Here is a 25,751-nt window from a genome sequence, read left to right as displayed (position 1 = left end):
CGTCTATCCTCCTTTCTTACTCTTCCTTTCCTTCTCTTACTCCTCCTCCTACCTTCCTCTCCTCTTCTCTCTCTCTCTCTCTCTCTCTCTCTCTCTCTCTCTCTCTTTGAGCATATATTAGCAGCAACTACAAGTAGAAAAGATTTCTTAGCTAGCCTAAGCCAAGGCTTTTATAAGCCTTAGCTAAGGGCTAAGTGCCTTATTATGATAGTGGTGTCGTATACTCTGATTTGATTGTATCGCACAATGTATATGGCATGGCAGTCTAGAAGGCATCAAGCAGTAAGTATCGTTTATTTTCAATGGGAGGCGGTGATGTAGATGATGGTGGCAAGCTCAAGGGAGGTGGCAGTGTTTGATATGATGATGGCATCGTAGTTCGACTGGTCTCGATGCTAAAGAGAGAAACATTACATCCTATTCTCCTGAGAGGAATCAAGATGTCCTCATCTTGAAAGAAATTGGGGATGTTTCTTACATAGGGCATCTTCATGAATCCAAGTGATATCCTCTTTACGATAGTCTTTCCATTGGATTGATGAGATATTCCTTAAGGGTTCTACTTCAGATGGTGCATTCTTTTACATCAAGTATTCTATCAAGTTGAAGCTCAAGGACTCCTTGGCTTGGCATTACAACTTGTTGATCATCAAGAACATGATCAAGATTGGCCACATATACTTTTAGTAGGCTAACATGAAATACATTGTGAATTTTCAACTGTTCAAGAAAATGTAACTTGTAAGCATTGAGTCCCAAACACTTGAGAATCTTGTATGGCCCACATTATCTTGGGCTTAGTTTCTTGAATTGTTCCAAAGACAAGGAACTCTTCTTAGGACAGACACGAATAAAAGTCATGTCTTCTTCCTTGAAGATCCGTTCTTGTCTTCCTAGATCACCATATGCTTTTTTCCGATCTTTGGTAGCATAGATGTCTTGTTTGATGTCTTGCCTAATAGCCTTAACTTGTTCATCCATCTCTTCCAAAATCTTTGTGGAAGCTTCTACCCTTAGTATAGGATTGGAAAAGTTTAGTGGAGTTAGGCATTATTGCCATGGGGGTCATTTGAAGGATTTGATGATAGGATGCATTGTAGGAAAATTCAACCAAAGGTAGGTACTATATCCACTATTTAGGTTCCCTATAGTAGTAAGCTCTAAGTATGTGTTCAATGATTTGATTAACTTTCTTAGTTTTTCCATCAGTTTGGGGGTGACAAGCAGTACTAAAACAAAGTTGGGCACCAATGGCCTCAAATAAGCTCTTCTATAAGTGAGAAGTGAAAAGAGAGTCACGATCATTGATGATCCTTTTAGGCAATCCATGCAGCCTAAAGATCTCCTTCACAAAGAGCTTTGCAATAATCTGAAGCCTTGTAGTTGGTCTTAACTGGCATAAGTTGAGAAACCTTAGTCAGCATATCCACAATCACTAGGATTTAATTGTATCCTCCTTGAACACAAGGTAGTCCAACTACAAAATCAATGCTCATAAATTCCCACTTCATTTGTGGGATGTCGAGTGGTTGGAGCTTTCTTGGCATCTTAACACACTCAACCTTTACCCATTGGTAGCTGAGGCATTCAGTGACATATTTAAGTACATCTCTTTTGATATTTTCCAAATGAAAGCTTCTTCTTAAGCATTGAGAGTATTTGCATAGCCTGGGTGTCCTAAGAAAGGAGAATCATGGGATTCCTAAAGAATCTTCTTCTTGAGTTCTTGACTCTTGGAGATGCATAGTCTAGACTTGAAGTAGACAAGTCCTCCCTCTATAGAGAAGTTTGGATACTTGAGCTTGTGCTTAGGGTGTATGTCCTTGGATAGGATCTCTTTATCATCTATTGATATTTTATATCCTTACTTTCTTCTTCTTTGGCCGTTTCTATGATTGAATTAGTGGGAATTGACACCATTGCTACTAGAGATCTTAGCTTAGAGGGTTCCTCTAAGATAAGGGCATTGAGGAATTCGTTGAAGCTTAGGGCATCCACAATGGCATTTTCCTTTCCTGGTTTGTACTTCATCTCAAAGTCATATTCATGCAAGAATTCTATCCATCATTGTTGCCTCATGTTTAGGTCTACCTAAGTGAAGATCCATTTGAGACTCTTATGGTTAGTGATTGAAGTGAACTTGTTACCAATAAAATAGTGCCTCCATAGTTGAGAGCATGAATCATAGCAAGTAGCTCCAAATCATGGGTAGCGTAATTCTTCTCATGAGTCTTCAACTTCCTAGAAGAATAGCGTATTGGATAGCCTTCTTGCATTACACAACCCAATGCAAGAGAGCTTGCATCAGTGGTGATAACTTCAAAGCCTTGGCTCAAGTCAGGTAATTTAAAGATAGGAAGTGTGACCATGCTTTATTTAAGCTTCTAAAAACTAGACTATTTAGTGGGAGTCCACACAATAGCAACTTGCTTCTTGAGTAAATCAATTAGAGGTGCAATAATCAAAGCATAATCCTTGATAAAAATCATGTACCATCAAGTTAAGCCCAAAAACCTTTGGACTTTCTTAACCATTATTATCCTTGGTAGGGTCTACCACAATCCCTTTATTAGATACAATAAATCCAAGACACTCAACGTGTCCCTTGAAGAAGCCACATTTCTTATTCTTCACATAAAGCTTGTGTATCCTCATTCTTTTACTGACAACTTGGAATTGCGGGTCATGATCCTAATCTTTCTTTGAGTAGGTTAGGATGTCATTGAAGAAGACAAGGAAAAAGCCATTAAGATAGGGCCAAAAAATGTATTGCATTAGCTTGTTGAAGTTTGTAGGCATATTGATTAATTCAAAAGGCATCACAATGAATTTGTAATTATTGTACCTTGTGTTAAAGGAAATTTTGGAATGTCTTCTTCTTTGATCCTTATCTAGTAATAACATGATCTTAAATTAGTTTTTGAGAAGATCTTTGCACCTTAAAAATGGTTAAGTAGTTGATCTATCCTTCTAATTGGACACTTTTTCTTGAATATCACCTAGTTTAGCCCACAATAGTCGATGTAGAGACAAAGGGTCCCATCCTTCTTCTTTTGGAATAACATTGGGGTTCCCCATGGTGAATTACTTGGCTTGGTGTATCTTTGATCCAAGATTTTCTTGAGTTGTTCTTTCAACTCAATGGCTTTTAGAATAGACATATGATAGGGTCACTTTGCTACTAGAGTAGCTTTTGGTATTAGCTTAATTTAATCAACAAATCCTCTTTGTGGGGAAGTTCTATCAACTCTTTCAAGAATACATCTACGTATTCCTTTAACCAAGATGATCCTTCTTCAGCTTTCTTTCCTTGCTCAATCTTATTAAGTTTTATTAGGTAAATATGTAGTCCTTTTCTTAGCCTCTTTGCGATCTGAGAAGCTTTTGCTAGTCGGATTCTAGGGTTCCTAGCTTCTTCCTAAGTGGTTACTAACTCTCTTTTTTTATCTTGGAATGCAACTTTGGCCTTCTTATAATGAATATGAACATCACTAGGGATTATCCAATCCATCCCTAGTGAACACTTGTAAGCTCCTAGATTCATAATTGTGAATCCCATATTGGAAAGATTGCCTCTTAAGTGAAATCCCACTTTTCTAGTCTATTAAGGGGAAATTTCCTCTTTCCCATGTGTTGATTCTACTAACAACTTTGATGCAGTTGCAATGTCTATTGCTAGTATTTTTGCAAACTTCAGTGATATAAATGAGTGGGTGCTTCCACTATCAATCCGAATCTTAAAGGCTTTACCTTGATAGGTTATCAAGGGTTGGATCACTAAGAATTGGCTATTTGGGCCCTTCTTGTTGAGGGAAGCATGTACTATTGTGCTTTCCATGTCTCTCTCTAAAGTGGAATCTTGGCCTTCATCTAATTTCCTGATCCCTTCCCTTGAAGGTTACTCTAGCAACCTTCCCCTTTGTTATTCAAGCTGCTCGATTCTAGCCATGAAATTGTCCTTAGTGTATTGTTTGGCCTAATTTTGGGCATTGTCTTTTGAAGTGGTTAGGCTCCTCACAATGGAAATACCTTGATGCTTCCTTATTGCTGATTGTAGGTATAAAGTTTCCAATTGTATTTGTCTTTTCCCTCTTCCTTTAACTGGTCTAGTATTATCCTTAGATCCTCTTGACATATCCATGCAGTCCTTTGTATAGAGCATCTTGTCCCCACCAAAATTTGCCACTCTTGGATATTTTTTGAAGCTCTTGGACAATGGCCCTTGCTCAAATTAATGTGTCTTGTAAGTCAAATGGGTGTATTTCTTGAGATGAGTATTCAATGGAGGGTTTAATCTATGGAGCAAAACTCTTAAGGCTTTTCAATAATTGAACCCAGATTTTAATTTTACAACATAAGTCTAGAATAAAAATACACAATCTTGCAAAGAATTTGAGACCCTTTTCCCTTATTCATGGCTACAATAATGCTAGCCAAATTTTCTTTATTACATCAAGTAGAGATTATTAAGATCAAGCTAGGAAGATTTTTGTTACAACTCATTAGCTGTTGACTTGACACACTATGTTTGCCCTTAGCATGGTTTAGAGCCTTAGTATTTACTATTTGTTATATAAAGATGTCTTAAAATGCCTCATGAAGCATAGTTTATAGGCAGTTGTAAAAACATGACCTAATGAGGCACACGGTGTCATTCTCGTTTTTGGGCTCTTCTTTGATGTTTATGACATGTGTATAATGGATTCTCATTATTATATAGCAGATCTCACAATTGGTGCCATCATTTATTATGTTCTTGTTCTATTCTCAACATGTTCTTTGTGTTCTACTTCTCATTGTCTGATTATGAGTGTTGAAGTTTGTGTTCTTATGTCTCTATGTGATTATCTTTGAGTTTCTATGAGTTTCTGCTATAAAATTAGGTATTCTTTCCATGAAACACTATTTGTCATATTATGTATTCTGCATAGATAGGGCAACAACACTTTGGTAATCTTGCCATGCTTTTTGAAACTCTAGTGTGGAAGTTTAATAACAAAATGACTTCAATTGATGCCAAGAAAAAATGACTTTGTTTTATGGACAAAAAATGAATTTGCCATATGAAGTTCAAAGGGGATACACTGCAACAATTGTTGAGGTGAAGAGATACACTTGAGATTTTGCAAACCTCTTTGTAACATGTGAGACATTGGACCAATTGAGGTAGCAACTAGAGTGAACTATGTATGGACAAGGGTCAGAGCATCTGGCAAATTAAATCTTGATTGATGAAGAAACATTTATCATTTTTGAGAGCGTGGCTCCTACCTAGATATAGATTTTGGCCAAGAAAGAGAGAGTAGCCAATGACTATGCTTTGGGCCATGCTCAAATGCAATGTGTACTTTTTCTGCATGGGTAATTCTCTCTTCCAGCAGGGCTTCCCTCATGGCTCTTTGTTTTTTGGTATTTATGTCTTTTTCTCCATAATGGTTCTTTGTGGGGTTGGTGGTCTTGTGGTGACTTGGACATTGAACACTTTTGTACAAAGACCTATGTCGTCTTGCATTCACTTGGAAACTCCTGAGAGTACATGCAAGTCATATGCTTCAACCATAATGAACAAATGCAGCTCAAAGAGACATCACTTATCTAAATCCCATAGTGTTGACTTCAATATGTATCATTTGCGCTTGATTATCATTGCTTGCGTGTGTGATGACTTTGCTTTTTTTTTTTTGTATTATTTATACGTAGTCACAAAACACATTGTTTATTTATGTACACATTTATGAATCCATGTCACTTCGTGAAGATAAAAACCAATTGTAGAACTCATGATTGTACTAGAGTGTGGCATACATATCCACTAATCGTGGTAGGCTACTCAGTAACAATAGATATTTTGCAACATCCAGTAGCATGGTGCCTTGTCTGAGTCTACTGGCAACATATAGCTCCTTCTTAGTGAGAGTTTTATCAATCAGAGAGTTCTCTTGGCTAGCTTCAGCTAAGTCCATACCTCAAACTGTAGTCAGTACCTCGAAAGGAAGTTGGCACCACCTAGGTCAGGTCTCTTTGAGACTGCCGCCATTTGGCCAATCGCTCCTTTGAGACTTTTTTCATAATCTGGGCTCCAAGTTCCATTGTAGTGCGGTTTTCAAACTAATGTTTTCAAATTGACTTTGACTCTCTAATTGTCGCTTCATTGAATGTCACAGTTTGCATGCATTCATGTAGGAGCTTATCATAGTGCCCATTAAGATATTCTTGCTCTTCCTAGGATCGCGGATATGGCAAATATTCCTCAAGTTGCTCCCTAGGGAATGTGCCCATGTCTATAAGGACATAGGCGCATGCGAATAATTTGAGTCTAGCATCCAACTCCGTCAAGCACTATGTGACACTTCTATGTTCGATGAGGGCTTGCTCAGTTGCTATCTCATGCAAGGTCCTGGGATTTTCCCTAGGCTTTAGCATAGCTGGGGGCTCAGGCCTAGATGAGCAAGATTGGTCAATGCTAGGATTGCTTATGCTCTGAGGGTTTTCATGTTTCTCCTGAGGCCTTACTACTATTGTGTCATGGTTCTCCTTAGATGTGACTAATTGAGTTTCGTCAACTTATTGTGGCAATGTTGTATCCACTCTTGATTGGTCAACGTAATTTCTGTTGTCGATGGATTGAGCGTTGCAAGCAAACGTTGATGGTAATGGTTGCCTTGATTTATCAAAATACATGGATGTGTCTAAGGTTTCACCGCCATTATGAGAGATGGCAATGGGTTCATTCATGGGTGGACTTGATGCTTTATTCCTCAGCTCTTTAACACTCTTGGTCTCAATCTTCTTGGAGTCTAGAGCCACTTGCAATTTCCATTGTTTTCTCCTCTTTTTCTTGGGAAATCGAGGTATATCCTTTAAAGACTCAAGACCCTAAACTAGGTCAACCGGTGATGTGCTTGGTTGGGCCTCAGTATTCTCTTTCTCTGGTATGTCCTCATGGATCATAGCCGCGGCCTACTACTGAACAACCTCTCTCGATTGTGAGGGTAACTACCTCTTTTTTTGGATAATGTATCTCTTCAGCTAATTCCCCTCCGTTTAGACCCTCATCCAATTGTATTGGCAGTTGCTCCTTCAAGCATTTGCTTTAGACTATTGTGCTTACCCATTAGAACATGCCTCCAGTGCTTCTTATCAAAGAAGGCATTGTGTTCAGAGTTATTTTCTCTTACTCTGGAGGTTTGGGTGACTCTAGTGTAGAACCAAGAGACGGTTTAGGGTTCTTGTCATGTAGGCTTGGACAAAACTAGTTGAAGAAGTCAAGGTCGTATTTATGGGAAGCATATAGATCTAGGATTGCAAGGTCTTGAGTGAGGCAGAAGAGATATGTGCTAACATCGAGTACCATGCTCCCTACTCGTAGCCTGTTAGCCACGTGTAGATCTTCTTCTAGAAGCATACAAGGGATGTTTTTAGATAATGATAGAAAGATGGACCTCAAGGACCATTGCCAACACTCTTAATGAGGTCGAGGCAATGTACACAGGATCATGTATTGATGTCGAAAGGGCTTTCTTGATTGCTTCAAGCTTTTCCTTGTTTGTCTCACATTGAGCAATATAGAGTGAGGGTATCAAGTGCAATTCTCTAGCTGTGGCTTTTGGGATGTCCTTTATGACTTCTTCAACATCAGCTATATCGCGGGAGCAAACATGTTGGGGAAAGGGAAAAAAGTGAGTTTTTTTAGCAAGCTTTTGAGCAAGTTTTTTTTTGGCAACCCCTCTATTCTTATTCCACATATTTTACTTATTTCAGCCTTAGATGTACCCACCTCCACTTCCACTTCCACTTCTACCACCACCACCACTGCCATCATCGTTGCCACTAGCTCTGCCACCACCACTGCCATCATTACCTTCACCACCACCTTCACTCACTCACTCACTCACTCACTCACTTACACACTCTCTCTACATATAAATATCTCATTTTCTCTATCTCTCTCTCTCTTTCTCTCCTCTCACACAACACACATTCTTAGTCTCTCTCTCTCTCTCTCAACCCAAAAGTAATTTGTGCTAGCAGTCTGGATTGATAGAATCTATATTATATTGTATTATGAAAGGTGTTTCAACAAATAGTTCTCTCTATCTCTCTCTCTCTCTCTCTCTCTCTCTCTCATGTTTGCAATATGAAAACATTTGTAGAAGCACTCAAAATTGATATAACTTGTGTTACATTGGATTGTGATATGTCTTGCAACAAACAATTCTCTCTTTACTGATATATAGAGCTCTCTCTCTCTCTCTCTCTCTCTCTCTCTCTCATTTGCAAGACGAGTATTTGTGTGAGTACTGTAGGTTTAACAGAACTTATTTTACATTGGATTATAACATGTGTTGCAATCGCTCTTTACTTGTAAATAGTTCTCTCTCTCTCTCTCTCTCTCTCTCTCTCTCTCTCTCTCTCTCTCATTTGCAAGATGAGTATTTGTGTGAGTACTCTAGGTTAAACAGAACTTATTTTACATTGGATTATAACATGTGTTGCAATCGCTCTTTACTTGTAAATAGTTCTCTCTCTCTCTCTCTCTCTCTCTCTCATTTACAATACAAAATAATTTCTACAAGCAATCCAGATCTAGATTTATATTATATTGATATGTGGAAAGTATATTATTGTTCCATAATCTAATAGACAATGATAGTAAAAGATTATCATAAATTTGATCATAGCTAACCAAGTGATGTATGCCTGTATTTTCTCAACAAAATAAAATACATTTGTTATAAGAATTAGTAGTCTTTCCTTTGCTAGTTACATTATAGGCAATGTTGGAAAAAAATTTCTATTTCCAAATATGAGATGTAAGTTCTCTTCGATAAGCATGGATTGGTGTATAAATATGTCTATATTTGAATCCATTCCAAATACTCACTAAAAAATTTTCTTTATACATGGCTCTAGCAACCTCATTAAAAATTGGTTAAAAAATAAAACTTATTATTGAAGCTTACATATTTGTGAATTATTTATTGTGGTGGCAAGAGAGGATATTGATTGATGAAAATAAGTATAAATTTGATGCTCAATCAATATGCTTAATGAGAGAGAGAGAGAGAGTGTGTGTGTGTGTGTGAGTGAGTGAGGTAGTTGCAAGCAACTATCAACACTCAACTACGGCCAATGACTATGGCCAAAGCGCCTCCATATTGCCTACCTCCTTCAAATCCATTCGTGCCCCTACAATGTCTCTCTTTCCTGTGATGTGGTCCCATAGTAAGCTGCCCACATTCTTGAAAATATGCATGGGATCCAATAAGTGGTTGATCTGTAATGGGTCTAATATGGCAACTCATAGAAAACTGAGAACCATCACATTTCGTTTGGATGCAACTCCGAGTGGATCATTTTCAGCTCATACCAACTTTGGCGTTCATTCGTGCTAGAGGTCATCCAAGAAAACCTTTCCTAAGTTCATGATCCTTTGGCAAGAAAGTGATGTGTCCTTGATATACCATCTTCCTCATGGTTTGTGACCTTTGGGAGTCTAACTGTGTCCCACACAATGGACATGCATGATAACCTGAGGTAACCAGCCAATAGCTCTATCCTGTGAATACAAACTTGAACAAGCTATGATAGATATTACCGATGAGAATGGAAGCCTACTTACCTAAGCACTCCGCAAATCCCAAAAATTCATGCATGGTCCACATGAGAATGCTCGTATATTGGCAGACCGTCGACCATCATGCTTACTCAAATCTTAAGCTCATTGACTAATGGACAAAGATAGACATCCATATTCTTGACTTTTTAGTGGCTCGGAACGAGCAAGCTAAGGATTAGGTGTCCTTTCTTCATAGAAAGCCATGGTGGGATGTTGTAGTTAACAAGGACTACATGCCACACACTGTAAGAAGTTGAGTAGAGACCGAATGGGTTCACCCTATCCATAACAAGACTGAGCGCCGAAGATTCCTTGCCTCTTATGAAAAGCCTGGAAAGGTAGAGTCAATGTGGCTCCATGCACGTGAATCTGCTTATATTCATTAGACTCCATCAATGGATCTATTTTGTGCATGCCACGTTGTCAAGATCGCCATGCCTGACGTACGAAACATGTCATGTATATGGGGGATAAGTGGAAAGTATCTAAGAAATTTTTGAGGGATGGTTTGCCCTTGCAAGTCCTGTCAATACCTGTGAACACCACACTTTGGACATGTCTCCATAGTCTCATATTCTCCTCGAAACATCACACAATCATTGACACATGCATGGATGTTGTTGTAGTCCATGCCAAGCTTTCCTAAACATGCTACACATTATCACGAGACTCAAGCATGGTATTTACAAGTGTTAATATATGATACTTTAGCAACCCAAAAAGAAATCGTAAAACACCTTGAAAAAGCATGATTGTTTTTTATAATGTTGCCAAAAAGAAATCAATGAAGCATTCGTAGAAGGTACCTAAACAACTCGGTCACACTTGCATCACTCCACCCGTATTTTGCTTGCACACTTAGGAGTGCAAGCAACATCTTCATGTGAGATACTCGACACCCATCATATAATGGTATGGATGCTTCCTCTCTAATCGAATTAGATGTCTTGGAATCCATGGGCATCAATGCATCGATCATTGCCTCCATCTTAGGCTCCAAGTTTGTAGGAAAGTTTGAAAGGCTACCTATCTCCTCTGGTGTTGACGGTATAGACTAGGCAGTGCCTTCCAAGTGGTGGATTGGCTCAGGCACTCCATCCATCGAATGCCCTTGAACTCTTCTAACTGGCTGCAATAGGTGCAATCTTCCTTAGGATGAGACATCACCTCCCTGTAATAAATTTTACGACCACATCCAATGTTTTAGTATATGATATTCAATTAGTTTACAAATACAATGCATGATTGATATACACTTTTCTTACCATTTGCTCAAAGTATGAGATCGCCTAATCAATTATCTACGATTGAAACTTGTCAAAGGGTCGTACGTGTTCTATAGACAATCGGTGTTTTCATTTAATTCATGGCTTGCATTGAGAACAAGGGCACGGGACACACTAATTAAGATACACCTCCCAATCTTGAACATCATGACCTTCATCATTTTCCATTTGGTCTACGTTATGACAAAAAATTTGTTTTTATTCTCATTATCTTTTTCTTTCTTAAATTGGTTGAGAAGGGATTTCTTCTCTTGTAACTCAACAAAAATTAAGGTCAACTAAAGTCTTGGTTTTCTCCCCCTTTCTTTGCAGCTGTCTTTGCGCTCTTCGTTTTATGTTCTCTCCCCTTTCTCTTTCATGTTTTCTTTGTCTTTCATGTTTATTCTCTCTTTCTCATTCTCTCTTCCTCTTCCTTTCTTCTTCTCCCTCTCTTATTTTCTATCTTTCTTTCTCTGTCTCTCTTTCTTTGTTTCCTCTCTCTTTGTTTCTCTCCACCCCCTTATGGGCGGGTCTACAGTATGTAAAGTTTAATATGCTATGCATGGAGGCGAGGGACTAGCTACCCTACGTCGCAGTGTTCCCCATCCCATGTTATTGTACTAGACTTTGCTACATTTTTTCATTTGTGTGTGACTCGATATACAGAGCGTCGGAGGAGGTAGCACAAAACATGTCAAGAAAACTATCCATTCACCTCCAAGTCCAATCTCTCGTTCGCTTTACCGGGCCTGGAGACACAGGCCTTCGACGCCTTTCTAAAGCATCAAACACACCCAAGGTGTACCTTTAACAAAACCTCTCTCTCTCTCTCTCTACTACTACTACTACTACTAGAGCCACCATCCCACCTTTCATATATTGCTCAAGAGTTTCAAAACACGAGAGTACAATAGATGCGATGGCCATTTCTCTCTTCCTATTCCTTTCTTCTTCTCCCTCTCTTATTTCCTATCTTCCTTTCTCTCTCTCTCTTTCTTTGTTGCCCCTCTCTGTTTCTCTCCACCCCTTTATGTTTTCTCAGTCATGCTCATCTCTCCCTCCCTCCCTCTCTCTCTCTTTTCCCATTTCTTTGTTATCTTTCCTGTTTATTCTCTCTCCTTCTCTCTTCCTTTTCCTTTCTTCTTCTCCCTCTCTCGTTTTCTATCGTTCTCCCTCAATGCATCACATTCTCCGCCCTCTCGCATTTCTTATCTTGTTGACTCTCTTTCTCCCTCAATGCACATCATTGTAAAAAAAAACAAACAAGAAAATAAGAAATTAAAGAACAAAAACAAACCCTCTCTTTGTTTTTCTCTACCCCCTCGTGTTTTCTCATTCATTCTCCTCTCTCCCTCCCTCTCTCTCTATTTCATTCATTCTTTATTATGTTTCATGTTTATTCCCTCTCTCTCTCATTCTTTCTTCCTTTTTCCTTCTTCTTCTCTCTCTCTCTCTCTCTCTCATTTCTCACTTTTTCCCTCAATGCACATCATTGTAAAAAAAAAAAGAAAAAAAAAAGAAATTAAAGAACAAGTACAAACCCTCTCTTTTTTTTTCTCTACCCCTCGTGTCTTCTCATTCATTCTCCTCTCTCCCTCCATCTCTCTCTCTATATCTCTCTTTCTTTATTATGTTTCATGTTTATTCCCTCTCTCTCTCGTTCTTTCTTCTACTCCCTCTCTCATTTCCTCTATTTCTCCCTCAATGCACCTTATTCTCAACAAAAATAAACAAAAGAAAAGGAGAAAGAACAACAATAAACCAAGAGGGAGCAATGCACTCATCGCAAAGGCCCAAGAATAGATTCTTCACCTCCTCTTCGTGACAGCAGCTCCTCTTCACCCTTCGTACACTTTCTCCTCCTCTTCACGGAAGGCGGCAACAACAGTGAGAATCTCTCCTTCTCTCTTTCTCTCTCTCTCTCTCTTTCTCTCTTCTCCCAAACATGTGATCTATTTTGCTCTCTCTTTCGCTCTTTGCAGTAAAATGCTACACTTGGGTTTTGGCTTGTTTTTTTTTGTCTGAGTATCGTCGTTATTAGCGGCATTGCTAATATGCATCGGAACTATCTGTCGCTATTCCCCTATATCCTTGTAATGATAGGCGTGTATGCATACACATGCACATACACATAGAGAGACGAATCAAAGTATTTGAATAAGAGAGAGATATAGAAACAAGTTCTTAATGAGGCACACATGTGGGTACATGCATACACACACATATACACATAAAGAGACAAATCAATGTAGGTCTATCTAGTATATATTACGGAAGTAAAGACATATCTTTAAATATTATTTCTCATACAAACTCTAATCCACCTTGACTAAGTAATTAATCAATGTTTTGCCTAGTCTTTAAAATAAAAAATACATTCTAGATACTTTGAATATATGGAATTTCAATTGGAAGGGTATTAGGACTCAATGGAGAAGAGAGGGAGGAGAGAGATATAAAAATAACTTTTGGATGTGAGAGATAAATATAAATATAAATAAATATATTGATTTCAATCATGAAGGGTTCAGTCACTCCAATGTTGTTGACTCGAGACTTGGATTTTTGTTTAGATATCCTCCTATGCTTCTTTGCTTTTGATACGATTTGGTCTTCAGCTGACATAGGTGGTTTAGCAGGGAGTTTTGGTACCCAAATCAATCGGTTACTTGTATAATACCCTTGATCGTGTAGCAACATTTTGGATATCCATCGCAGTATTGTACTAGCTTTCTATTGATACCTTTGTCTATAAGGCTTGGGCTTCTTTTGTGGTCTTCGATGATATTTGCAAGCCCAAAGTCTATCCTTGGCATTGTCTCCTAACCTTCTCATTTCAAGCATGGCCTCACTCACTGGTTCTCTTTGTTCAACATGCGCTTGTATCAACTCTTTCAACAAGTCCTTGTTCTCGTTACTAGGATTTCCTGGTATGTTAGAATATTCCTTGTCTTTCCCTCGAGGTTTGATTGGTCACCCTTGCTAGAGGTTGTGATTATCCTCACACTTGGTAGTGTCAAGTGTATCCTCTATGCTACATAATCACACTTACACTTTATCGTTATTTTGAAGGGTCTTCCTAGAAGGGTTTTCTTTCCACAATTTGCACTATTTGGCGGAACATGGAATAGGATAGGAAAGCTTTCCGTTTCAATAGTTACAAGGATTCTTCACTTCCCTATAAGTGCTTATGGGTGTCCCCCGTAAGGATTAAGAGTTTCATCAGTCAGTGTGAGCTCTGGTTAGCCTAGTAGAGTCCATGCTTCATAGGTCAAGATATTAAAATCTGCTCCTTCATCGATGAGAGCATCGACACTGTGCTCTCTTTTTGTGGTGAGTTTGATCCTAAGATAAGCAAGCCGTACTATGTCTTCATCTTTTGGGACTTAGCTTATAAGTTTAAGCCTTCTAATACATGCCATTGAGTTCCCAACTGCACATTTAGATGTGGATTCTCTATTGATGTCTTGTGTCACTTGTGCAGTGCCGTTCAAGGTGCATCTATTGTCAAGACTATCATGTCTAATCATCCTCGCAGTTGCACTTGATGTTATTGCATTCCGCTTTTACTAGATGCAGTCTGAATGCAACATATACATGTTTTTGTGGTGTGTCCTTTTTTCCCTTATTGGTTAGATTGGCCCATTGAGGTTCTAGGGTCTCTGTTTTTCTTTGTTCGAGTATGGGCTTTTGGTTGTTGTTTTGCAAGTGAGAATCTATGCTTGTGCAGAGCCATTACTACACTAGGATCTAATTTGGAGGACTTAGCATGGCACACATTTTCTCTCCGGCCTACTTGGGGGAGGTGCAGAGGGCAGAGCCCCCTCTGCAAGGGTTTCAAGGGTTAGATGTTTCAAATTTGTTTTATGCTCACTTGTCCAATTTTGACAATTTTCTATCCGATTCTCAAGAGTCCCATTATCATAATCAGATATTTGAATTTGGGTTAGTTCGGATCCGAGCATCTGAATCGGATGAATTCTGTGTGTTCGATCGAATGGGTTTTTAGGGTATCCGATTCCGAAAATTGGACTGGGGAATCAAACCATCCAAGTTTGATATTCTAGGAATCAGACGCTGTTACCAGCGTCTGATTCCTGCAGACAAGTTTCCAGGGATAATGAAAATCAACTCAATTATAATGATTTTAGTTATAAGGGGTCACACAAACTTCTAGAATGTCAGAATAGACCCTAATGAAGGATTGTATATACCTATAATAGTAAATAAACTCCAAAATACAAATCGGCAAACAAATCAAGCCCTCTTGCCCTGTTATGATAACAAAAACCCTAATGCTTGTTTTCCTTTTTTTTTTTCCTACCCTAATGCATCCAAATCACAAAGAAAACACCTACACTACTCCAACCTACCTTTCCAAATTAAAAAAACCAGAAACTTACTTGCTAAGGGGATCGAATACCACTTCAAGATTCGAGGAAACCCCTACTTCAATGCTCGATTCCGAGCATGCAAGCACTCAAGGCTTGAATCCATTGGTCCCGAAAATGGAACCAAAATGTAGAGGCGATCTCATGCTCAACCATGGACTGCTTGTTGTTCAAGCATTTCAAGTGAACACCTATGGCTATCTCTCACCTAGCCAATGCATCTTTAATTCTACCGGGGTGTAGTCAGCTTACCTTGATGCCAAAACGAGTTGCCTCTTGTCTCAAGCACACGCAAGCAAGCAAGAAGAGAAGAAGACGAGTCTACTTTGCCACACACCAAAGAATGAGCTTCTCATCATTCACTTTTTGAGTTTATATACAAAACCCTAAATCCCTTTTGGGCGGTCATCCCCTCATCCCCTTTTTTACATGGTTGGCCATGGCCTACTAGGGCCTCTTTCCCATTGTCCTCCTATCTCCATAGCTTCCTTTCTACTATCCATCTACATTTACAATTTGCACAAGAGGGAGCCTGGTGCTCTTTTACAAAATAAATCATGATGCACCTTGCACTCTTTTACAAAGTATTGACCTGTGCTTTTTCTTGTGCACCTCTCTCCATGATTTAGGAGTTTTTTGCACTTCTTGTGTTTCCAGATTTTTCTTAGTGCGCCTTCATCTTCCGTTTCACTTTTGCCTTGGCCTTGTCTTTTGCTTTAGATTTTCCGGATTTTGCACCTTATTCTTCTAAGGGTTAACACATTTATTCATGAAAAGAATGCTCTTAAGAAGAAAATTGATGGGATACATGTTGAGTATCATAGACATCTAGAAATGGTTGCTAGTTTGTAGAGTGTTAAGCAGATTGATCATGCTGAAAATTGGTCTTCTGATGTTGATATTATCAAGGCTAATATTACTAATGTATTGCATGACATTAGTGAACAAGTAAAGATTAGGGAGCTTATAGTGGATAAAATTCATGACATAAATGTTTTACCTCTTGTATCACATGAGCAGCATGCACAGGAGCAGTTTATTACTAACTCTCATGATGCTCATGAGCTCATAGCTCATGCTACACTCTCTTGTTCCACTGTCAGATTTTGTCTCTTTGTTTTTTCCATCATACTTGCTATGTATGCCTTTATGTTTTGTGATTGTCTTTTGAGGGAGTTATACAACCATTTAGAGGGCTATAAGTATCCTACAAAAGAGGCTCTACTTATCATTACTCTTTATGGCTTACTTCATGGTGCAAGGCTATGAGTAAGGCATAATTTTTCTCACTATATATGTTAGTTTTTCCAGATAATGAATTTGACACCATGATTCATGCAAGGGTTTGATCCATGGCTATGCCAACCATCCACCACGCTATGCCAAGTGTTAGTTGTTGGCATAATACACTATGTTAGCCCTCGGCATGGTTTAGAGCCTTAGTCTTTACTATTTTCTATATGAGGTAGTCTTAAAATGCCTCATGAAGTGCAATTTGTAGGCAATTGTAAAAACATGACCTAATGAGGCACATGATGTCATTCTCATTTTTGGTCTCTTCTCCGATGTTGACAACCTGTGTATGATGGATTCTCATTATTGTACAGCAAATCATCTGATAGTTGGCACCATCATTCATTATGTTCCTGTTCTATTCTTAGCATGTTCTCTGTGTTCTACTTCTCATTCTCTAATTATGAATGTTGAAGTCTGTGTTCTTATGTCTCTATGTGATTGATTATCTTTGATTTTCTATGAGTTTTTGCTATAAAATTAGGTATTTTTCCCATGAGGCATTATCTATCCTATTATATATATGCAATGATAGGGCAACAACAAAACTGTTTTAATTATGAAATTCAGATACATCAATGATTATATAGGTTGGAGGCTCATCAAATATATTTAGGATTTTGAAAAGATTTGAGAAATTATATTTATAATAATTATTGCAATGCAACTGCCCTAAAATGGAAACTTGCTTGCTTGGGAGAATGTAGAGAACTTGATCATAAAGATAACGATTTTGGCGAATCAGTTCTTCGTAACTCTTTAAAGATGAATAGCTTGACTAGCTTAAGATCTTCCATCCACTTGATTCTTTTGAGGTTGTTATGAAGATAGGCAAGTCAATTGGCATTGATGAAACATTAAACATTGCTTTACATCAATTGACACTCCCAATACAGTGGTGAGGGATTATATATACGCTCCAAGATTCTCATGAAGTAATCCTACTAATCAAAATCAAGGGAATACATTATAGAGGTAAACATTGCTCAAAACACCAAGATTTTTTGCCAATCTTCATTAATCTGAAAGAGATCCCATTGATTGTTAAAGACTAAATCATATTTGCATCAAAATTTTGCTTAAATAAGGTTGCAAACATATATTCCTATACATCAATTCAATTTTCGCTCCCATACCTTGTGAGACATGACCAACTACGATATCTTCAACGGCATGATTTAATGGTCCATCGAGATATTTTCCTATATAACGCTACTTGTGGTACTCTTTCAAATAAAAATGGTTTGTTGCCTAAGCTCTCTCAAGTTCACTTCACAATGGAAGGTCTTGGCCATTCCCACAAGCATCAACATGACTTTAAGCATCTACTTGTGCTAGATTTGTTGAGCTCACTCGTGTCGCACTTAGTTTGAGGAGGGTGACTATGGAAGGTTGTGCTAGATCTGTTGAACTCACTCGTGTCGCACTTTGTTTGAGGAGGGTGACTATGGGCACACCAACCCTCTGCCTATAGGGCAAAGTCTCACTTCGTTCCCCTAAAATGATATGAAGTCAAGGTCTAATTGATTCTACGTGGTCAATGTTACCTATACTATAATGCTTCGAACTATGGAGAAACTCTTAGCTTATCGAGACCACCCAATCTTAGAGCGGATTCATTGTGAATCTCGCTCTCCCGCTTCCCTTAGTTGAATAAACACAATATTAGTGAGTTTGGGAATCTCCCAATTTCCATTTTTTGAATACTAAAAAGGTGGCACTCGGATAACATGCCCATAAGTTTCTTAAAACCATATGATGTGACCTATCATTGGAAAGCGCTTGGAAAATGGAATTTATTGAGCTATAGAGCCCTCGATTTGGAGTTATAGTGTTCAAGTTATGAAAAATCAAAAGATTTGACCACGTGTCCCAAACTTATGGGAAATTCCCATATTTCCCAATATGGTGTTAATAGCTTTAGTTAACCAATTACTTAACACATTTGTGTTGCATAAATAAAATCAACTTCTTTAATTAGCCTTTTAAGTCACAGTGTTCGTTCATGTAACTTAAGTGCCGATACAAACAATGAAAATAATGCTTTGAAATACAATTTCTTTATTTATTAAAGAGTCTTATACAAGTGTCCACCCATTGGAAGAATGACCTAAATGCCTTTATTTTACCAATATTTCACTTTTAACTAGTAACACAACCATCAAGAAGTCCATCCTCAATCACATAGGGATTTGGGAAATTCCTAAGAGTCTAAGGAGTTTACTACCCAGAGCCCCCCTGGCACTCTTAACTCCTATCCAAGGGTTCCCTACAAAGCGACCTCTCGATCGGAGATCTTCGAGGCAGAAAAAAAGCCAATCCCCCTTGGTGAAGGGTTCCGTAGCCAGCCTAAGGGGAGGTTTAGAATGATTCCTTTTATCCTATTGTAAATTTGGTGTATTAGGGTTCTAACTAGTACAATCAATTCTCCTAAGTGCATCAAGCAAAACTTGCATGCATCATTGCAATCATAAGCAATTATTTTCCAATAATATTTCTACACAAACAAGAAGGTAATTAGAGTAAGATTTAACCTAACATCAATTTTTTCCAACTTGATTTGTTCCCTTCTTGGATTTTCTTAGGTTTCCTTGAACCCTCAAATGGTTCTTTCTATTAGACCTCTCCTTAAGCATTATCTGTTTATCTCCCCTTGTTGAAGGTTGGTCAATTTCCTTAATACGAGCCCTATCTATTTTACTAGAGTTCTATATGTTAGGGTATGGCTAAGGCTTATCTTAGCTTGCAAAAGCTAAGTTGACAACCTTAGAGTCCTCTCAAGTGAGCTTGTTTAGAAGCTACATAAGCTAATCAGGCAAATATTTTCCCTAGGAAAATTTAAGCTTCTAAATTTTCCAAAAGAGGATCACTTAAGTTTTTACATTTTGTTTTTTTAGCTAGCTAATCTTTGTAATAAAATATTTTTTAAGTTTTATTCTAATTATCCTTGGTTTCTAATGGCTAGGAACACAATTTAATAATTTCATCTTAACTAACGACTAAGTATGTAATTAGATCATTTCATCTTAGCTAACAGCTAAGTATGTAATTTAATAATTTCAAATTAATTAATAACAAATGTGATTTACTCTATAAAGAAAGTACCTTCCATTTAATTAGTTTAAATTAATAACCAATTTAATAAATTCCATTTAACTCTCTTAATCACTTTTTTCTATGACTACATGGCTCGTATGCCTAAAATATTTTTGATACAACTATATGCTCCCTATTTATTAATAAAAAATTTGACATAGATTTAACCCTTTTGAATTTAATATTAATCTACTCCATACACATGTTTACATGCAACTATCCTTGAATTTTTCCTTTAAAAGTATGAGCCTATTTGATGCATTATGATGCCATGTAATAATCCTTCCTTTCAAAATTAATATTTCCTACTCAATTCCAACAAAAAAATTTAACTTGTTTATTTGTTAATTATAAAATTTGCATCTAAATTCTAGAAGAGCTTTTGTTATGCCTATGAAAGGAACTTGGGATTGTATTGTGAGAGATGGTGCATTGTCCACACTCGTGGCTCCATTTGCAACTCCCTAGTTCCCCGCTCCAGAGTATCATCTCTTGAGAACCATCATAGATAGTGTGCCCTCATACATTAGCCTTCCAAGCTTTATAGATCTTCAAGATGAAGATCTTGTAGAGATGAAGGAGATGTTCATAGATGCTATAGTTGAGGCAAGCGGAGTTCTGTCAAAGGTAGTGGTTCTTGGTCCAATAATCTTGACCCTCTTTCTTTTGTAACTCTTCTCTTCCCTCTCTTTACTATTGCACCCTCTTCTTCTTCTCTCCTTCCCTTCCATATCTCTTCTTCTTCTCTCTTTCTACTTCTGTCACTCCTCTATCCTTCTCTATCCCCTTCTAATCCTTAAAATTTTTTACTTCTTCTCCTTATAATTCTTCTCTCCTTTCTTCTATCCCCTTCCTTCCTCCTACTCTTGTCTTTCTTATTCTATCCTCTTCCTTCCCCCTCCTTCTATTCTTTTCTTTGTTCTTCTATCCTCTTTCTTACTCTCCTCCTCCTCCTCCTCCTCCCCCCTCCTCTCTCTCTCTCTCTCTCTCTCTCTCTCTCTCTCTCTCTCTCTCTCTCTCTCTCTCTCTCTCTCTCTCTCTCTCTCTCTCTCTCTCTCTCTCTCTCTCTCTCTCTCTCTCTCAACATATATTAGCAACAACTAGAGGGTAGAAAAGATTGCTTAGCTAGCCTAAGCTAAGGATTTTATAGGCCTTAGCTAAGGGCTAAGTGCCTTATTGTGGTAATGGTGTCATATGCTCCACTTCAATTGTAACGCATGATGTGTGATGGCATGGTAGCTTAGAAGGTGTTGAGTAGTAAGCATTGTTTATTTTTTATGGGAGGTGGTGATACAGATGATGGCGGTAAGCTCAAGGGAAGGTGTCCTCATTTGATCCTATGATGGCAACACAGTTCGACTGGTCTTGACATTCAAATTTTTTTCCTATGGTTTAATTTTTTTAAAGTGCACCCCCTCCTAGATCCAACTTCAGACAGAGGGAGGTGGGGTGGGAAAGGAAAGAAGCATTACAAAGAGTGAAGAGATTGCCAAGGCTGATCATATCTCTGCTATAGTGACGTTGCTATGCTCAAATATCTTTTCTCAATGGAATCTCAATTTTCAATGTTAGTTCTTGTTATTGTCTGTACCTCAATAGCATTCCTACTAAATGGCTTATATGTATTGGAATAATATTTTATAATCTTATTTCACATAAATTTCAAAAGCTTTATGCACTACCACAAATTGGAATAATAGAGAGTTATTGCAATAATATCCATAGCTAACCTTAGGTACAACATGTGAAATTCATATATGGATATTATAGCAATAATATCCATAGCCATCCTTGGGTACAACATGTGAATTCACCTAAGAACTATGCTAAAGAGAATAACCTTATCTCTAAATGGCATTCTATCCTTCAAAACTTTGTCTAGCACCTCAAAAATGCAACAATACATCATTGGAGCTCCATCTCATATCCAAGTGGATTTCCCTGAATTGGACTAAGAAGATGTGGAACCAGCAAAGAAATGAAGCTAGACAAGTTCAATGTTGAATCTATCTCAAGATGTGGATAGTGATGAAGGCCTACAACCAATGTGACTTCCCAAGATGAATAGAGACCCTAGAGAAAAATTGGTGTGATAGCAATAAACCATATAATTGTAATGGGCCTTGCTTTGTTATAGCAGTTGAGCCACAATGTGTTGCAATAAATTTGTCTTTGATTTCATTATATTAACTTAAAGTTTGAATACTTATGTGCAAGCAGAGTAGCACAACAAAAGTATTGTGGGTCCATAACCCATAATTCCTAGGATGGTTCGATAACAATTCACCATTGAACACACTAACCCTAAGTTTTCTTAAGATGAGAACATCTTGATTCCTCTAGCAGGGAGAGGATGTAATGTCCTAATTTTTCTTAAGATGAGAACATCTTGATTCCTCTAGCAAGGAGAGGGTGGAATGTCCTAAGTACAAAAACTTTAGTACTAATTCCCAAATCAATTTGTTGAGTTGACCTTCTAAAATTCAATCACAACCTGGTACCCTTCCACATGTGCACACTGTAAAATATTACACGGCGCAGCGAACAGAATCTGAGAAAGAGATAGAGAGTACACAACAGATAAGAGGAGAATCAGTAAAATTCTTTAACTCCAAACAACTGATACAAAGATGGCTCTGTCCACCCGTGCGCTTCCACTGTGTGAAGCTTAGATGGCGATCTAGACAGAAGATAGGTGAAGAGCTTAAGGCTAGCTGGAACAACAACTCTGACTGGGTGAAAGATGAGTGTGAGATGGCTGCGAAGGGGTTTAGCTTTTATAGCCCGCGAAGGTCGTTAGGTCGGCCTGCTGACCGACCTACCATATGAGCCTCCACTAGTCGGCCAGGGAATATTCTAGGGAATATTCCCTTTACCATCGGGCCGGGGGCGCTGCCCCCGGACCCCCGCCAGGGGGGCCAGCGGGACCCCCCAGCCAGGGGCCGCTTCCGCGGCCCCCGGACCCCACAATAGGGGCCCCTTTTAACTCCCTTACCACGCAACTCAATGCAATGTGCCTCGAGTTGCTACCAGCTTAACCACTCTGTCTAACCCAAAGATTAGACCCACAACAGTCACCTTTTTGCCATCCGGTCACATAGACCTCATCTGATATACAAGTCAGGACTCAACCAATGTCCGGGCTCACATTTGGCTTCTCCTCATAATGGGGGCCTTACAACTTTGAGCACCATGGATCATTGGTAGCACCTAATGAGGGTGGGGCATTGATCATATCTAACACCCCCCCTCAATGTCCACCCATAGGTGAACTATCTCCTCGGCCCAATGCCGAGTCTCTGAAGATGAACTTGAAGCAGATCCTTCGTAAGTGCTTTGGTGAAGATATCTGCTCCATTCTCCTCTGTTGGACAGTAGACCAATTCCACTATCCCATCCTCCATCAAATCACGCACATAGTGATACTGGATCTCTATATGTTTGGTGCGTGCATGAAACACTGGATTTTTGGCAATGGCGATGCAACTCTGATTGTCACATCTCAGCACAGTTGGTTCTTCATCCTGCACTCCCATATGCCATAGAATCCTTCTCAACCATACGGCCTCACATGCAGCAAAACAAGCTGCCTTGTACTCTGCTTCGGTAGAAGACAATGCCACTGTTGGTTGCTTCTTACTAATCCAAGAGAAAATTCCTGAACCCAAAGAGAAACAATAACCAGAAACTGACTTCCTGGAATCAATGTCTCCTGCCCAATCTGAGTCACAGTTCCCCACAAGAGAAGTTCCGAAACTGTATGTGATACCATAGTCAAGAGTTTTCTTCAAGTATCTGAGCACCCGCATCCCAGCCTTCCAATGACTCTCATGAGGTTTGTTTGAGAACCTGCTCAAAACACCAACAGCAAAACTGATATCTGGTCTGGTGTTACACAAGTAGATTAGACTGCCGACCAACCTCCTATACCTCCCAATGTCTGCAAGTGCTGATGTATCCTCAACGGATAACTTTACATTCACCTCCATAGGTGTAGCTATCTCCTTGCACTCGGTCATGCCAAATGCCTTCAAGATCTCCCATGCATACTTCTTCTGAGAGATGAAGATCTTTCCTGGCTCTTGCCAGACTTCAATCCCCAAACAATAGTGCAGCAAGCCCAAGTCTGTCATTTCAAACTCAAAACTCAAAGCCTTTCGAGTTTGGTTGATCATATCTTCATAGTCACCTGTAATAAGAAGGTCGTCCACATATAGGACAATCACTACAGACTTTTTACCATCCCTGTAAACATACAAGTTAGCATCTGAGGCACATCTTTTGAAGTTTAGGTTTAAAAAGAACCTATCTATCCGCTGGTACCATGCTCTGGGGGCTTGTTTCAGCCCATACAATGCCTTCTTCAGTTTACACACTTTGTTCTCAGAATGGGGGGCCTCAAACCCTGGTGGCTGAGCCACGTACACCTCCTCCTTGAGGTCACCATTTAAGAACGCTGACTTAACATCCATTTGGTACACTGGCCACTTCTTGTGGGCAGCCACTGCAAGTACCGTGCGAATAGTGGTCATTCTGGCAGTTGGGGCAAATGACTCTTGAAAATCAAACCCTTCAACTTGTGAAAATCCTTGGGCAACCAGTCTAGCTTTGTACTTTTCTAAGGTACCATCAGCCTTGTACTTTACCTTCCAGATACACTTGGTGCCAATAATCTTCCGCTTTGCTGGCCGATCCACTAGCTCCCAAGTGTCATTCTTCATTATGCTGTCATACTCCGCCTGCATAGTAGCCTTCCATGATGGATCTGCAAGTGCTTCTTCTAAGTCAGTTGGCTCCTTTACTTCTCTCATAATCTCAACCATCAAGGCCATGTTGACTATGTGAGCAGAAGCCCTCCTTTGCTCCTCTATTCTCTGAGACCTCCTTGGTCCGTCTGCCTTCTCCTCAACAGATGCAGGCCTAGGATTATTGTGGTCATAGAGCTGCTTCACCCAGCGCGGAAATGGCTTTTCCGGTGGGGTGATGTCAGGTTGGTGAACTTTTTCCTCATCATCTGAAGATGATGCTTCCTCCTCCTTAAGGATAGGGATAGCTCTCGGGACAGGTTCATAGTGGACTACTTCTTCGCTTGATGATAAAGTGGAAGACCTTGCCTTCTCCTCCTCCACTGTATGCGGCTCCTCCTTGAACACCACATCACGGCTCGCGATGATCTTCTTTGCCTCTTGGTCATATAACTTGTAAGCCTTCTGCTCATCACTATAACCCAAGAAGATACATTTTCTGCTTTTTGGTTGTAACTTGTTTCTCTTCTCATCTGGAACATGTGCATAACATTCACATCCAAAAATTCTGAAATGTGAAACAGATGGTTTCTTACCAGTGTAAGCCTCATGAGGTGTTTTTCCCTTGAGAGCCTTTGTGTAGCTCCGATTTAGAATGTAGACTGCAGTATTAACAGCTTCAGCCCAAAAATGGTTAGGCAATCCCTTGCCCTTTAGCATGCATCTTGCCATCTCCACAATGGTACGATTCCTGCGTTCCACAACACCATTCTGCTGAGGTGTGTGAGGCGTCGTCAATTGACGCTTGATCCCTTTGCTCTTGCAAAAGCCTTCAAACTCCTTTGAGTTGAACTCACCACCACCATCTGTTCTAAATTTCTTCACACTTTTCCCTGTTTCATTCTCAACAAGTATTAGCCATTCTTTAAACTTACCAAAAGCTTGAGCCTTATCACGAAGGAAGTACACCCACATCTTCCTACTGTAGTCATCGACAATCAACATAAAATAAGAAGATCCCCCCAAGGCCTGTGTAGGCATCTTACCACACAAGTCAGCATGCACCAACTCTAGAGGAGCATGTGCTCTATTCTTGCTTTCTTGTGGAAATGCCTTTCTCTGTTGCTTGCCCATCATACAAGCTTCACATGGTTCCTTCAATTCAGTTATTGTAGGTAGGTGAGCAACCATACCTTGCTTTTGCATCTCCTTCAATACTGCAAATCCGATGTGTCCAAACCTTTCATGCCAAAGCTTACTTGTGCCCACTCCAGCGGTGGCTGTAAGAGCACTTAGCTCATACAGGTTGTTCCTTCTTTCTCCTTTGCCAACAATTGTGCCA

Source organism: Lygodium microphyllum, chromosome 24 (genome assembly GCF_053477565.2).
Source record: "Lygodium microphyllum isolate KBCC chromosome 24, Lygodium_microphyllum_v1.1.10, whole genome shotgun sequence".
NCBI lineage: Eukaryota > Viridiplantae > Streptophyta > Polypodiopsida > Schizaeales > Lygodiaceae > Lygodium > Lygodium microphyllum.
This window is presented reverse-complemented; position numbering follows the sequence as displayed.